This window comes from Ornithorhynchus anatinus, chromosome 5, assembly GCF_004115215.2.
Source record: "Ornithorhynchus anatinus isolate Pmale09 chromosome 5, mOrnAna1.pri.v4, whole genome shotgun sequence".
In the NCBI taxonomy this organism is placed as follows: domain Eukaryota; kingdom Metazoa; phylum Chordata; class Mammalia; order Monotremata; family Ornithorhynchidae; genus Ornithorhynchus; species Ornithorhynchus anatinus.
Genome location: NC_041732.1, coordinates 56,915,121 through 56,929,827, shown reverse-complemented (window position 1 = coordinate 56,929,827; position 14,707 = coordinate 56,915,121).

The window sequence follows — 14,707 nt, the reverse complement described above, 5'->3', positions numbered from 1 at the left end:
CCGTGTCCCATGGTTTAAGTCGGGGAGGGTGGACCGGTAGAGGAACCGGTAAATAAATGGTACCGATTGGGAGCGACTAGAAACAAGTGAGAGATGACGATGATACGCGGGGAAGCCATCGGGGGAGGAGGGAGAGTTCTCTCCCCGGCACTCTGTCACTGGTTACTGCAGGGGTGGGTGGTGGTGGCGGTGAGAGGGGCTGCTCTGGAGCCCCGGCGGGGGAGTCACCCATCTCTCGCAGCTAGTGTTCTGCTCCTTTTCCTTCACCCATCCTTCCTGGCAGGGACCCTCGCTGCTGGGTTCTTGTGGGTCTGAGCGGTCGCACTCTGCAGTGGGGCCCAGAGCCGGGGTCCCCGAGTTCTCTGGGGAGGGGCCGGTAGCCCGAAGATCCGGGTGAAGCCGGGCGCACAGCTGGCTCCCGCCTCCCCGTGCGAACTACTCTGTGGGCAGGAATACGGAGGGGAGCTGCAGCTCCAGTTCCTCCTCAGCTCCCCCTCTCCACGGCGTTCTCACCCCACGTCCTCTCCGGCTGTCCTCACCCAGCCTGCAGGGACTGCTCCTGGATGAGGGAGGAAGAGTGGATAGAGGAAGAGTGGCTGTTGAGCGGCACCCAAGAGGATCAACACCGCAAGCTGGAAAGGATCTATCACCAACTCCCAAGAGGCCACCCTGACGGGGGGAAGAGATGGGCCGTGGGTAATACAAGATGGCAGATAAATGAGGAATCGGGGAGGCGGCTGAGGCCCTGGCTGTGCCAGGAGAGGCTGTGCCAGGCCTCGGCATTTGGGAGGACTAGGAGGAAGGGAAAGTTGGGACCTTCCCCGTGGATAAACCGTAAAGTGGATAAACAACAGTTGGCTTTGGAGGAATTGGAGGGGGGGCCCGTTCCCCATCTCCCCAAGGTTACGTATTCATCTAGTTTCCCTAAATACTGAGGGAGACAATTTCACTCCTCGGGGGAGAGGGGATGACTGAATATCAATTAATGGTATCTACTGAGTGCTTTCCATGTGCAGAGCCCTGAACTGAGTGCTTGGGAGAGTACAATCCAGTTACTAGACATGATTTCTGCCAGAAATGCAGGGATCGGAATCTCCTCATCAAAGAGGGCTCCTCCTTGGAGATGGCTGGCCAGCTCAGAAGTGCAACTCCTGAGCCAGGATTGAGGGTGACAACTGGGTCATGGGGAGGGTAAGGGGAGCAGGATATCTTCTTAGTTTGGTTGGGGGAGGTGGGGAGATTCCAGTTTGACCCTCTGGGCCTTAGAGCTGTTGGACCTTGGGGGAGCAGTACCCGGGCCCGACAGAGACGGGAGAGGATCCCCAGAGCACCCGCAGAAGCGGCAATTACTTCTCTGGTAATTGCACGGTGCCATCCTGCTGCTCCTGCTCTGCCCGCCCCCTGTCCCACCCGGCTGCTCTAGGGACAGCTACGGAAACCTCACAGACCGCCCATGCGGGGAGGGGAAAAGGTGGGGGCAGCAAGGGAGCCTAGCAGACACCCCCCTGCCCCCATCCCAGATCTGCAGTGCCCAGGGCCCTCCGGAGGTCCCTCTTCCTCTTCAGTCCATGTAGCTGGAGCGAAGGTTTAACTCGGGTCACCAACGTGGGTCCATTTACGTGCCCAAGTAACACTGCTGGAGTGTATACTCAGTCCATCTGGATGTTGGTGGGGAAAAAAAGGGTTGAGTTCCAGCTGTGTGCAGCTGGAGAGTGAACCCCTTCCCCTCCCATATTGGGGGAGGTAGGACGTGCATGCCTTCCCCGCCCCCCATATACGCTTGCTCTCTATATAGAGAACTAAGGAGAGAGATATATGGCAGATGTGTTCCTTTCAGTGGAGACCGTCACACAGACTTGCTGATCCTCTACAGAAGTTAAGGGTCAGTGCTCTTCGGCCCTCATCGAAAGGCCCCAAGCAGCTTGCTGTCCTCCTCAGCCCCAGGCCCTCCTGGCCCCAACTCTGGCCCTGAGCAGTTGAAATAGCCTTGAGCTTGGGAGGGGGAGAAATCTAAGTCCCGATTAGTTCCGGGGCCTCCGTCAGCACCCGCTTGTTCTGGGATCCACTGACAAGAACACCTCTATTTCTCTTGACTGTCGGGAGTGAGAGCCCCCAGCTTGGCCCCAGTCTGCTACCGTCCCTGGACTGGAGGGTCCTGTCCCTCAGCTGGGTCTCTGTCTGGCCCGCCCCATATTCCCAATGCATCCTCCTTTTGACCTGTTTATCCCTCCCACCTAGTAGTGATGATATTTATAAATTGCTTACCGTATGCAGAACATGGCAAAGAATACACAAGTACCTGGCCCTCAAGTGATTCATAATCTGAGAATATAAGTAGAGCAGAGGAGACTGGAGACAGAGGCACCAGGAGTGGTGAAACAATAAAATACTAAAGCAGCATAAAAGTGAAGACCAAATCAGTAGGGTGCTGTGGCTATAATAGCAGAATTACAGGCTCCTCATAGGTCGGATCTTGCCACCGACCTCTCGCCACTGACCTCTCGCCCACGTCCTGCCTCTGGCCTGGAATGCCGTCCCTCCTCATATCAGACAGACAATTACTCTCCCTCCCTTCTAGCCTTATAGAAGGTGCATTTCCTCCAAAACGCCTTTCCTGACGAAAGCCTCCTTTTCTCTTCTCCCACTTCCTTCTGCATCGCCCTGACTTGTTCCCTTTATTCATCCCCCCTCCCAGGCCCTCAGCACTTATGTACCTGTCTGTAATTTATTTATATTAATGTTTGTCTTCCACCTCTAGACTGTAAACTCACTGCGAGCAAGGAATGTGTCTGCTATATTGTTATATTGTACTCTCCCGAGTGCTTAGTACAGTGCTCTGCACACAGTAAACGCTCAGTAAGTACAATCGATTGACTGACAAGACCCATCCTTAGCCACAGGGACCGCTCCCGAGGTTTTGTGGCAGTCTCAGGCTGCGCCCTCTGTCCCGCCGGGATGGTGGAGTCTCTGCGATGGCACGGAGGAGACCCGGTGCCAGGTCCTGGAGAGGCAACATGGCTGGGCGTCCCACAGGGAGGAGTCCAAGAGCACCCGACAGCTGGTTTTATCCCCGGCCCGGTGTGCCCAGTGCCCGTCTGGAGAAGGAGCCCTTGGTGGAGGCAGGGGAGGCGGCGAGTAATAACAATAATAATAATAATAATAATAATGTTGGTATTTGTTACATCTGTACATCTCTGTAATTTCTGTATTTATATTAATGTCTGTCTCCCACTCTAGATTGTAAGCTTGTTGTGGGGAGTGTGCCGGTTTATCATTATATTGTACTCTCCCAAGTGCTTAGTACAGTGCTCTGCACATAGCAAGTGCTCAATAAATATGATTGACTGACTCTTCTCCCTCCCATTTTAATAATAATAATAATGTTGGTACTTGTTAAGCACTTACTATGGGCAGAGCACTGTTCTAAGCTCTGGGGTAGATACAGGATAATCAGATTGTCCCACGTGAGGCTCACAGTCTTAATCCCCAGTTTATGGATGAGATCACTGAAGCACAGAGAAGTGAAGTGACTTCCCCACAGTCACACAGCTGACAAGTAGCAGAGCCAGGATTCAAACCCATGACCTCTGACTCCCAAGCCCATGCTCTTTCCACTGAGCCACGCTGCTGCCCTTACTGGAGCAGTGTGGCTTAGTGGCAAGAACACGGGTTTAGGAGTTGGAGGACCTGGGTTCTCATCCCGGCTTTGCCACTTGTCTGCTGTGTGACCTTGGGTAAGTCACTTTGCTTCCTCTGAGCCTCAGTTACCACATCTGGAAAATGGGGATTAAGAGTATGAGCCCCATGTGGGACATAGACTGTGTCCAACTTGATTACCTCATATCTACCCAAGCGCTTAGAACAGTTAATAAGTGTTAATAATTTGTTAATAAGTGCTTAACAAATACTATCATTATTATTATTATTACTAGATACCAATTGCATCTCTCAACCACCTCCTCCCCTGGCAGCCAGCATCAGCCAGGCAGAGGGGTCAATAAATACACAAATGCTGTGAGGCTGAGGGGAGTGGTGAATAAAGGGTACAGGTCCAAGTGCAAGAGCAAATGCTAGAAGCAGCATGACCTAGAGGAGAGAGCACGGGCCTGGGAGACAGAAGGAGCTGGGTTCTAGTCCTGACTCTGTCACTTGCCTGCCAGGTGACCTTAGGCGAGTCACAACTTCTCTGTGCCTCAGTTACCTCATCTGTAAAATAGGGATTAAGTCTCCAAGCCCCATGTGGGATATGGAGTGTTTCTAACCTGATTACCTTGTATCTACCCCAGTGCTTAGAACAGTGTCTGGCAGGTAGTAAGTGCATAACAAATGCCATTAAAAAAACAAAAACTAAAAACTGTCCTGTTGGATGCACAAAAGAATGGAGGGTGGACTGGCAGTCAGTGGGGCGGGGGAGCAGTGGACCAGCGGAGTGGACGGGGCCGACCCGATTTGGGGGTCTCCTTAGCTTCTCGGAAGCTCTCGGTTCTCAGAGTGAGAATCTATGTGGAAAGAGTGGCTTTGTTCCTTCAGCTGGGGTGAGGGGCGGGCCCCCCCATCACCCTCCCAACTGGGAACCAGGGAGAAGAACCAGCTCTGGTCCTTCTCCCGGTCCTCCCAGCCCCCTCCCTTTGCACTGCCCATCCTGCTGGGAGACCCTCTGCATACTGAATTATTCATGCAGCTGCAACGAGGGGTGGGAGATGCCATGAGCCTCAGTGAGGCTTGGGTGAAAGGATGAGGCAGGAAATCTGGCTGACACTTAGAGTCACACGCACTCGCCTACTGCACAAGCATCCACGGCTCCACTGTGGTCACCTCATCTCTCTCATGTTCTCCTGCAGGCCTCCGCACGCACCGATGAGCCCGTGCACATATACACACACACTATCCCGGATCCAGCTGAGCTATTTATAGTTTGGCTTGCATCTCCTGACAAAAATCCCCACGGATCTCCCTCCTTCCACACTCCCAACTGATGGCCCGGGATCAGGCAGCAGAGCCACTGGGCTTGGGGTGGTGGAGGGGCTGCCTGAGTGGTTTGTGAAGGCTGGAGCCAGAGGGTCAAACAGGGAGAGGACCACCTCTCTCTCTGTGTATATCTGTAATTTATTTATATTAATATCTGTCCCCCCCTAGGCTGTGAGCTCGTCGTGGGCAGGAATGTGTCCGTTTCATGTTATATCGTACTCTCCTGAGCACTTAGAACAGTGCTCTCCACACAGTAAGCACTCAGTAAATATAACTGACTGACTGACTTCCGCTGGCCCTGGCCCAGGCTCCATCACTCCCCTGAAATCTCACCTCATTGTCTCAGGAGGCTGGGTGGTCCCCCCACCCCACACATTCTCTTTCTAAACTCCCAGGGGTCTGTCTCCCTCTCCGACTGTCTGCTGTCTGTTCATCTCTCTGGGGGCTGGAGGGATAGGATGGGAGGGAGTTTGGGAAAAGAGGAGGAGGCAGAGGCATGAGGTAAGGCAGAAAGACAGAGAGTCACAGGGACCGGGGGTTGATGTGGGCTAATATGCCTCCCCTCCACACTCCCTTCCACCAGAGGGGTCTCAGGTTGTCTCAGTGGTCCTCTGCCTGGACCATCAATCAATCATTCAATGCTATTTATTTGGCACTCTCTATATATAGAGCACTGTGCTAAATGTTTGAGAGGGTAATGATATTTGTAGTATTTGTTAAGTGGTAACCATGTGCCAAGCATTATTCTAAGCACTGGGGTAGATATAAGATCCTCAGGTTGGACACAGTCCCTTATTCCACAAAGGGCTTACAGTCTAGATAGGAGGGAGTCGGATTTAATTCCCATTTTACAGGTGAGGTTAAACAAGGCACAGAGAAGTTAAGTGATTTGCCCAAGGTGACAAAGCAGACAAGTAGTAGAGCCAGGATTAGAACGCAGGTCCTCTGACTCCCAGGCCCGAGCTCTTTCCCCTGGGTCATGCTGCTTTTCAAATTCATTCAGTCATATTTATTGAGCGCATACTGTGTGCAGAGCACTGTACTAAGTGCTTGGAAAGTGCAATACGTCAATAAAGAGAGACAAACTCTCCCCACAGTGGGCTTACAGTCTAGACGGGGGCGAGACGGACATCAAAACAAGTAGACAGGCAGCGTGCTGGCTGGGCTGTAGAAGGAGAGAAGGGAGGTGAGGTAAGAAGGGGCAAGGTGATGGAGACCTTTAAAGCCAATAGTGAGCAGTTTCTATTTGATACGGAGGTTGCAAATCATATTACTGAATGCTTACTCTGGGCAAAGAAGGCACTGTACTAAGCACTTGGGAGAATACTTGCCTGAAAGGGACGGATCCACGCGTCAATCAATCAGTGGTATTTATTGAGCACTTACTATGTGCAGAGCACCATGCTAAACACCTGGGAAAGTACCATACAACAGAATTAGCAGACACGTTACCTGCCTGTAATGGGTTTACAATCCAGAAGGGGAGACAGACATTAATTTAAATAAATTATTTATAATTTATAAGTTGAAGATATGGACATTAAGTGCTGTGAGGTGGGGAGGTAGGGTGAACCTGCCCTGGAGTCCCAGAGACCCTGCTGCTGCTGTTGCTTCTATTTCTGTTCACCCACTACTAGGCCTGCGGGCCGCTTCCCTCCCCCCGAACCTGAGGTCTCCCTGCTGATATTCCTGCTTCATCCTCCCTCTGCCCTGATCCCTGCCCAGGGCCCAGACCCATCCCTACTGCCCCCGCCCCCCCAACAGTCTCCGACTAAGCCCTCACCTCCTCTTCTCCCATTCCCTTCTGCGTCACCCTTGCACTTCGATCTGCTCCCTCTGTTCACCCCTCAGCCCCACAGCTCTCACGTACATAGCCGTAATTTACGATTAGTGTCCATCTCCCGCTCTAGACTGGAAGCTCGTTCTGGGTAGGGAACGTGATATTCCAACTCCGTGATACTGTACTCTTGCTCTGCACAGGTAAGCACTGAATGAATATGACTGAGTGATGGATTGATCTGTCCTGATGCCCACTCTGCCGGAGCTGGTTGACCCCACCAGGTGGGCTGGAGCTGGGCACAGAGGGGGGTCATTGGGGGAATATTGAGGAAAGCCTCCTTGGAGCTGGGACCGCAGGTTCAAGTGGAATCTAGTTCCTGCATCCCCTTCCTTTCCCTGCATCTTCCCAGCACAGAGTCCTACTTGGAGGGTCATAAGGGACACAGGGATTTGGAGCTGGGTGGAGACATCCTGTCCACCTGCCACTTACACAGCTATTCACCACCCTGACCAGGGGCTGAAGGGGTCTGATCTCCCCAGCCCTGAGTGCGGGCTGACCGACTGCTGGAAGCGTCTCAGGGGAAGTCCCCGGGAGCTGAGAGGCAGATGCAGCCCCAGGGACTCCAGGTGGACAACTGAATTTCCATCCTGGATGAGGTCAGTGTGGCAGATGGCCCAGCCAGGTCACCATGTCCAGGCCCCCGAGGAAGCAGCATACCTACCGGATAGAGCATGGGTCTGGGAGTCAACCTGGTTTCTAATCCCGTCTCCACCAATCATCTGCTGTGTGATCTTGGGCAAGTCACTTCACTTCTCTGGGACTTGGTTACCTCATCTGTAAAATGGGAATTAAGAGTGTGAGTTCCATGTGGGACAGGGACTTTGTCCAAGCTGATTAGCTCGTATCTATCCCAGTGCTTAAAACAGTGCTCAACACACAGTAAGCACATAACAAATACTATTATATTATTATTATTATGTCTTGGTGCAAGGGGAGGCCTGGGAGGAGGATGGGACAGAGGCTCTGGACTCTTTTCAGTTCACTCAGTCACCTGGATCAACTTTCTAAACCATCATTCTGCACACGTGTCCCCCCTCCTCAAAAACCTACAATGGCTGGAAACCGCCCATTCGTCTCCATGCTGAGCAGAAACTCCGGGCCACCAGCTTGAAATGATCAATCAATCCATCAGTTGTACTTATTGAGCACTGACTGTGCGCAGAGCACTGTAATGACCACTTGGGAGAATACAGTTTAACAAGAGTTGGTAGACACATTCCCTGCCTAAAAGGAGCTTAGGGCCTATAGGAAGAGACAAGCATTTATATAAATAAATTGCAGATCTGTACATAAGTGCGGTGGGGCTGAGGTTGGGTTGGATAAATCCAAGTACAAAACCTTGCAAATCCAAGGGCGAGGCGACACAAAAGGGAGTGGGAGGAGGGGAAATGAGGGCTTAGTCAGGGAAGGCCTCTTGGAGGAGATGTGATTTCAATAAGGCTTTAAAGGTGGGAAGAGTGAGTGCCTTTCAGATAAATCAATAAATCAATCCTTTTCTCCCCACTACTGTGTCTACTCTCTCTTCCCACTACCCCCAGCTCACACATTTCATTCCTTTCAGACTACTCTACTCACTGTGCCTCACTCTTGTCTCTCACACCAACGACCTCTCGTTCACATCCTCCTTTCTTTCTGTATCTCCCTCCTCCTTCACATCCAGCAGGCCTCCTCTCCCTCCACCTTCAAAGCCCCACTGAAATCACATCTCCTCCAAAAAGCCTTCCCTGCTTAGTCTCTCTTCTCCCCAGCTCAACTGCCATTCCAGCACTTCCGCATCACCTAAGCACTTGGGTGATCATTCCACCTCACCCCCAGAAGCGGCACGAACTAGTGTTTAGAGCACTGGCCTGGGAGCCAGAAGGACCTGGGTTCTACTCTCAACTCTGCCACTTGTGCACTGTGTGACCATGGGGAAGTCATTTAACCTCACTGAGCCTCAGTTGGCTCATTTGTAAAATGGGGATTATACCTGTGAGGCTCATGTGGGACATGGACTGTGTCCAACCCAAATACGCTATATCTACCCCAGTGCTTAGAACAGTACCTGTACATAGTAAGAGCTTAACAAATACCATGAGAAAAAAAAAGACTGTTTCTTCCTTCTACTTGTGATGTCTTTTAGTGTTTGTCTCACCTGCTAGACTGTAAGATCTATGAGAGCAGGGACCGTGACTGATGACTACTGTATTCTCCCAAGCACAAAGTAATCATAATTATGGTATTTGTTAAGCGTTGACTATGTATGAGTCAAGCACTGTTCTAAGAGCTGGGGTAGATACAAGGTAATCAGGTTGTCCCATGTGTGGCTCACAGTCTTCATCCCCATTTTACAGATGAGGGAACTGAGGCCCAGAGAAGTGAAGTGGATTGCCCAAGGTCACACAGGGGACAAGTGGCAGAGCCAGGATCAGAACTCACATCCTCTGACTCCCAAGCCCATGCTCTTTCCACTAAGCCACTCTGCTTCTTGTAAGTGCCCAGTCTCCAACACCACCAAGGAGAGGCTGAAGAGGAAGTTGCCAAATTGCAGAAAGAGGGATGGAGGTTAGACTATGGGAAGAACTACCTGACTGTCAGGGGGGTGTGAGACACTGGAACTGTTGGCCAAGGGAGGCCAGTGCATTAGAAGAGCGTTGTGGGGTGGCATGGGAAATCCAAAGCGCTGAAAGAAAGGGATGGGGACCTGACAGATGTGAGCAGCTGGAGGGAGGAAAGAGGCCAGAGAAGCAATGTGGCGTAATAGAGTATGGGCCTGGAAGTCAGAAGATCATGGGTTCTAATGCCGGCTCCACCACTGGTTTGCTTGTGTGACCTTGGGTAAGTCACTTCACTTCTCTGTGCCTCAGTTCCTCATCTGTAAAATGAGTATTAAGACTGTGAGCTCCTCAAGGGACAAGGGTTGGGTCTAACCCCATTTGCTTATATCCACCCCAGCACTTAGGACAATGCCTGGCACACAGTAATAATAATAATGATAGTATGTACATCACAGGTAGGAGGAAGCAACTGAGTCTTTTTATCATGGTATTTGTTAAGCTCTTACTATGTACCGGGTACTGTTCTAAGCGGTAGGGTAGATATAGTGTATTTGGGTTGGACACAGTCCATATCCCACATGAGGCTCACAGTGAAAATCCCCATTTTATAAATGAGCCAACTGAGGCTCAGTGAGTTTGTGACTCCCTCAGGGTCACATAGCGCACAAGTGGCAGTGTTAAGCGCTTACTATGTGCCAAGCACTGTTCTAAGCACTGAGGTAATAATAATAATAATGTTGGTGTTTGTTAAGTGCTTACTAGGTGCAGAGCACTGTTCTAAGCGCTGGGGTAGATACAGGGTAATCAGGTTGTCCCATGTGAGTCTCACAATCTTCATCCCCATTTCACAGATTAGGTAACTGAGGCCCAGAGAAGTTAAGTGACTTGCCCATAGTCACACAGCTGACAAGTGGCATAGTCGGAATTTGAACCCATGACCTCCGACTCCCAAGCCTGGGCTCTTTCCACTGAGCCACGCTGCTTCCCAGAGGTAATTAGGTAGTCCCACGTGGGGCTCACAGTCTTCATTTTCCAGATGAAGTCACTAAGGCCCAGAGCAGTGAAGTGACTTGCCCAAAGTCACCCAGCCGACAAGTGACGGGGCTGGGATTAGGGCCATCGACCTCCGACTCCAAGCCCGGGCGCTTTCCACTGAGCCAAGCTGCTTCTAAGCAGTAAGGGCTTAACAAATGATTATTATTATTGCTATACAGATATAAAAATATACAAATAGAATAATATTTTTATTAATAGGGCCTTTCTTTCTGAACCTGGTACAACCGAATGGGGCGGGAATTGGCAGGGCGCCGGCGCCCTCTGGTGGCCACAATGGCTCAGTGTCTCCAGCCTGTGCCGCCCGCTCGTCGCTCAGCAATGTCTCAGTTGCATTATATTTATTGCATTTATTGAGCGCTTACTACGTGCACAACACTGTACTAAGCGCTTGAATAACGGTATTTGTTAAGCGCTTACTGTGTGCCAAGCTCTCTTCTAAGCGCTGGGGTAGATACAAAGTTAACAGGTTGTCCCATGTAAGCCCCGTGTGGGACAACTCTGCACATAATAAGCGCTCAATAAATACTATTGAATGAATGAATGAACGAATGAATGAATGAATGACAACCTGATTACCTTATATTTACCCCGGCTCTCTGGAACACTGCTTGGCACAGAGTAAGCGCTTAACATGTGGGGCCCACAGTCTTCATCCCCATTTTCCGGATGAGGGCATTGAGGCACGGAGAAGTTAGGTGACATGCTCAAAGTCACACAGCGGACAAGTGACGGAGCTAGGATTAGAACCCACGACCTCTGATTCCCAAGCCCGGGCTCTTTCCACTAAGCCACACTGCTTCTAAGCAGTAAGAGCTTATCAATTGATTATTATTACTAATATATACAATAATAATACTAATAAGTAGGTGACCGCGGGGTCGCTTGCTTCATTTGGGGAAGGGGATAATAATGTTGGTATTTGTTAAGCGCTTACTATGTGCAGAGAACCGTTCTAAGCCCTGGGGGAGTTACAGGGTAAGCAGGTTGTCCCTTGTGAGCCTCACAGTCTTCATCCTCATTTTACAACTGAGGCACAGAGAAGTGAACTGACTTGACCACAGTTACACAGCTGACAAGTGGCAGAGCCGGGATTCAAACCCATGACCTCTGACTCCCAAGCCCGGGCTCTTTCCACTGAGCCACGCTTCTTCTCGGACAGCGGATGCAGGGGGAAGGGAAGGGGACGGACACTGGAGAGGGAGAGTGGGTAGGGGAGAAGCAGTGAAGCGGCGTGGCCTAGTGGAAAGAGCCCGGGCCTGGGAGTCAGAGGACCTGGATTCTAATCCTGGCTCTGCCAATTGTTTGCTGTGTGACCTTGGGGGAGTCGCTTAATTTCCCCATACCTCAGTTTCCTCAACTGTAAAAGGGGGATTCAATGCCTGTTCTCCTTCCTACTTAGACTGTGAGCCCCAGGCGGGATAGGGACTGTGACTGGACTAATTAATTTGAACCTACCCCGGCACTTAGAACAGTGTCTGATACACTGCCGAATCGTACTTTACAAGCACTTAGTAGAGTGCTCTGCACACAGTAAGCGCTCAATAAATACAAATGAATGAATGAATGAATAATAAGTGCTTACAAATACCATAATATTTCAGGGACCACCCCTGAGGTGGAAGCTGCTGAAAGAACTTGTGCTGCACTATATTTGAGGAACTCCCTAGTTCAGAGAAAAGGTGAGGAATGGGGGTCATCACTAGTCCCCCCACTTCCCAACTTCCAGGATTCCTTTGAGCCACGAAAAGCTAGCACTGGGTGACAGGAGACCAGAGTTCTAATCCCAGCTCTGCCACTAGCTTGCTGTGTAACCTGGGTGAGTCACTTAACTTCCCTGGACCTTAGTTACCTCATCTGTAAAATGGGGAGATGATATGAGATATAATACGAGAGAAACAGCAGTGGCCTAGTGGATAGAGCAGGGGCCTGGGAGTCAGAAGGACCTGGATTCTAATCCCGACTCACCATTTAGCTGCTCTATGGCCTCGGGCAAGTCATTTCACTTCTCTGTGCCTTAGTTCCTTCACCTGTAAAATGGGGATTAAGACTGTGAGCCCTATGTGAGACAGGGACTATATGCAACCTGATTATCTGGTTTCTTCCCCAGTGCTTAGAACAGTGCCTGGTCCATAGTAAGCGCTTAACAAATACCACAATTTTTAAAATTATTATTATATTAAATTGTCCTTCAGTTTGAAGGCAACACAGCAGACACTAGGGTGGTCTCCATTACTGTGAGGTTTGCTGAGAGGAAATCTCTTATACGGTTGCCTGCTTTGTCCATGAAAATACAAGGCGGGGGACACGGTGAAAAGAGAAACCAGATCGGGATTCAGCAGACCGGAGTTCTAGTACAGGATTCACCATTTGCCTGTTGTGTGAACTTGGGCAAATCCCTTGGCTTTTCTGAACCTCATTCCCTTACTTGTAAAATGGGAATAAAACACCTGTCCCCCCTCCCATTGAGACTGAGCTCCAGGTGGATCAGGGACTGTGTCCAATCCACTGTCTTGTATTTTTTCCAGTGCTTAGCACAGTAGTTGGCACGGGGTATACGTTTAATAAGTCCCATCGTTATTTTCTGATCCTACCGCCGGTTAGGGTGAGCTCTTTTCCTTTTCCTTTCCTTAGAGAAGCAGCATGGCTCAGTGGAAAGAGCCCGGGCTTGGGAGTCAGAGGTCATGGGTTCAAATCCCGGCTCTGCCACTTGTCAGCTATGTGACTGTGGGCAAGTCCTTAACTTCTCTGTGCCTCTGTTACCTCATCTGTAAAATGGGGATTAAGATTGTGAGCCTCACGTGGGACAACCTGATTACCCTATATCTCCCCCAGTGCTTAGAACAGTGCTCTACATATAGTAAGTGCTTAACAAACACCAACATTATTATTATTAATATTATTATGGTATTTGTTAAGCGCTAACCATGAGCCAGGCTCTGTAATAAGGGCTGGGGTATTTAGAAGCTAACCAGGTTGAACAATGAGTTTATAGACCAGAGGGGGTGACAGATGTTAATATAAATAATTAAATTAAGGCTATGTATGTAAGTGCTGCGCTGTGGGGATGAGGGTGAATAAAGGGAGCAAATCAGGGCAACTTGCAAGGTCACACTGCAGCCAAGTGGCAGAGCCGGGGTTAGAACCCAGATCCGTTTGACTCCCAGGCCCATGCTCTATCCATTAGGCCACGCTGCTCCCCTCATATCATATCTCATATCACCTCCCCATTTTACAGATGAAGAAACTAAGGTCCAGAGAAGTTAAGTGACCTGCCCTAGATTACACAGCAGGGAGAGGGAGAAGAGGAAATGAGGGCTTAGTCAGGGAAGACTCTTGGAGGAGATGTGCCTTCAATAAGGCTTTGAAGCTGGGGACAGTCATTGTCCATCAGATAGCAGCATGGCCTAGTGGACAGAGCACGGGCCTGGGAGTCAGAAGGATCTGGGTTCTAATCCCAGCTCTGCTACTTCTCTGCTGTGACCTTGGATAAGTGACTGAACTTCTCTGTGCCTCAGTTCCCTTAACTGTAAAATGGAGATTCAATAGCTGTTCTCCCTCCTACTTGATCTGTGATCCCCACGTGGGACCTGATTATCTTGCATCTATCACAGTGCTTAGTACAGGGTTTGGCTACATAGTAAGCGCTTAACAAATAGCACAATTTTATCATTATCACTAATATTACTCCATCTCCTCCCAGGGATGTTGAGGGGTAAAATGAGTAAATGGATGTAATTGGGCCCAGGAGAAATAAAAGTGCTCTGCAAAATCCAAAGAAGGCTTTTTTAAAAAAATGGTATTTGTTAAGCACTTATTTTGTGCCATGTACTGGACTAAGCACTGGGGTAGACACATGCTCATCAGGTTGGACACAATCCCTGTCCCACACAGACTCACAATTTTAATCCCCATTTTACAGTTGAGTTAACTGAGGCACCAAGAAGTGAAGTGACTTGCTCAAGGTCAAGCTCGATGTGGGCAGGGAATGTATTTGTCATATTGTCCTCTCCTAAGCGCTTAGTACAGTGCTGTGCACACACTAAGCACTCAGTACATACGATTGACTGACGGCATACAAGTGGTGGAACCAGGATTAAAACCCAAGTCCTCTGACTCCCAGGCCCATGTTTAATTTACTGTACTTTCCCAAGTGCTCCGTACAGTGCTCTGCACACAGTAAACATTAAATCAATACCACCGATTGATTAAACTCCCTGAGAGCAATGTTCATGTCTACTTTATGGTATTCAACCACCCACAACCTCACGTCTCTCTCACCCTCTCCAACGACCACATCCTGCCTTTG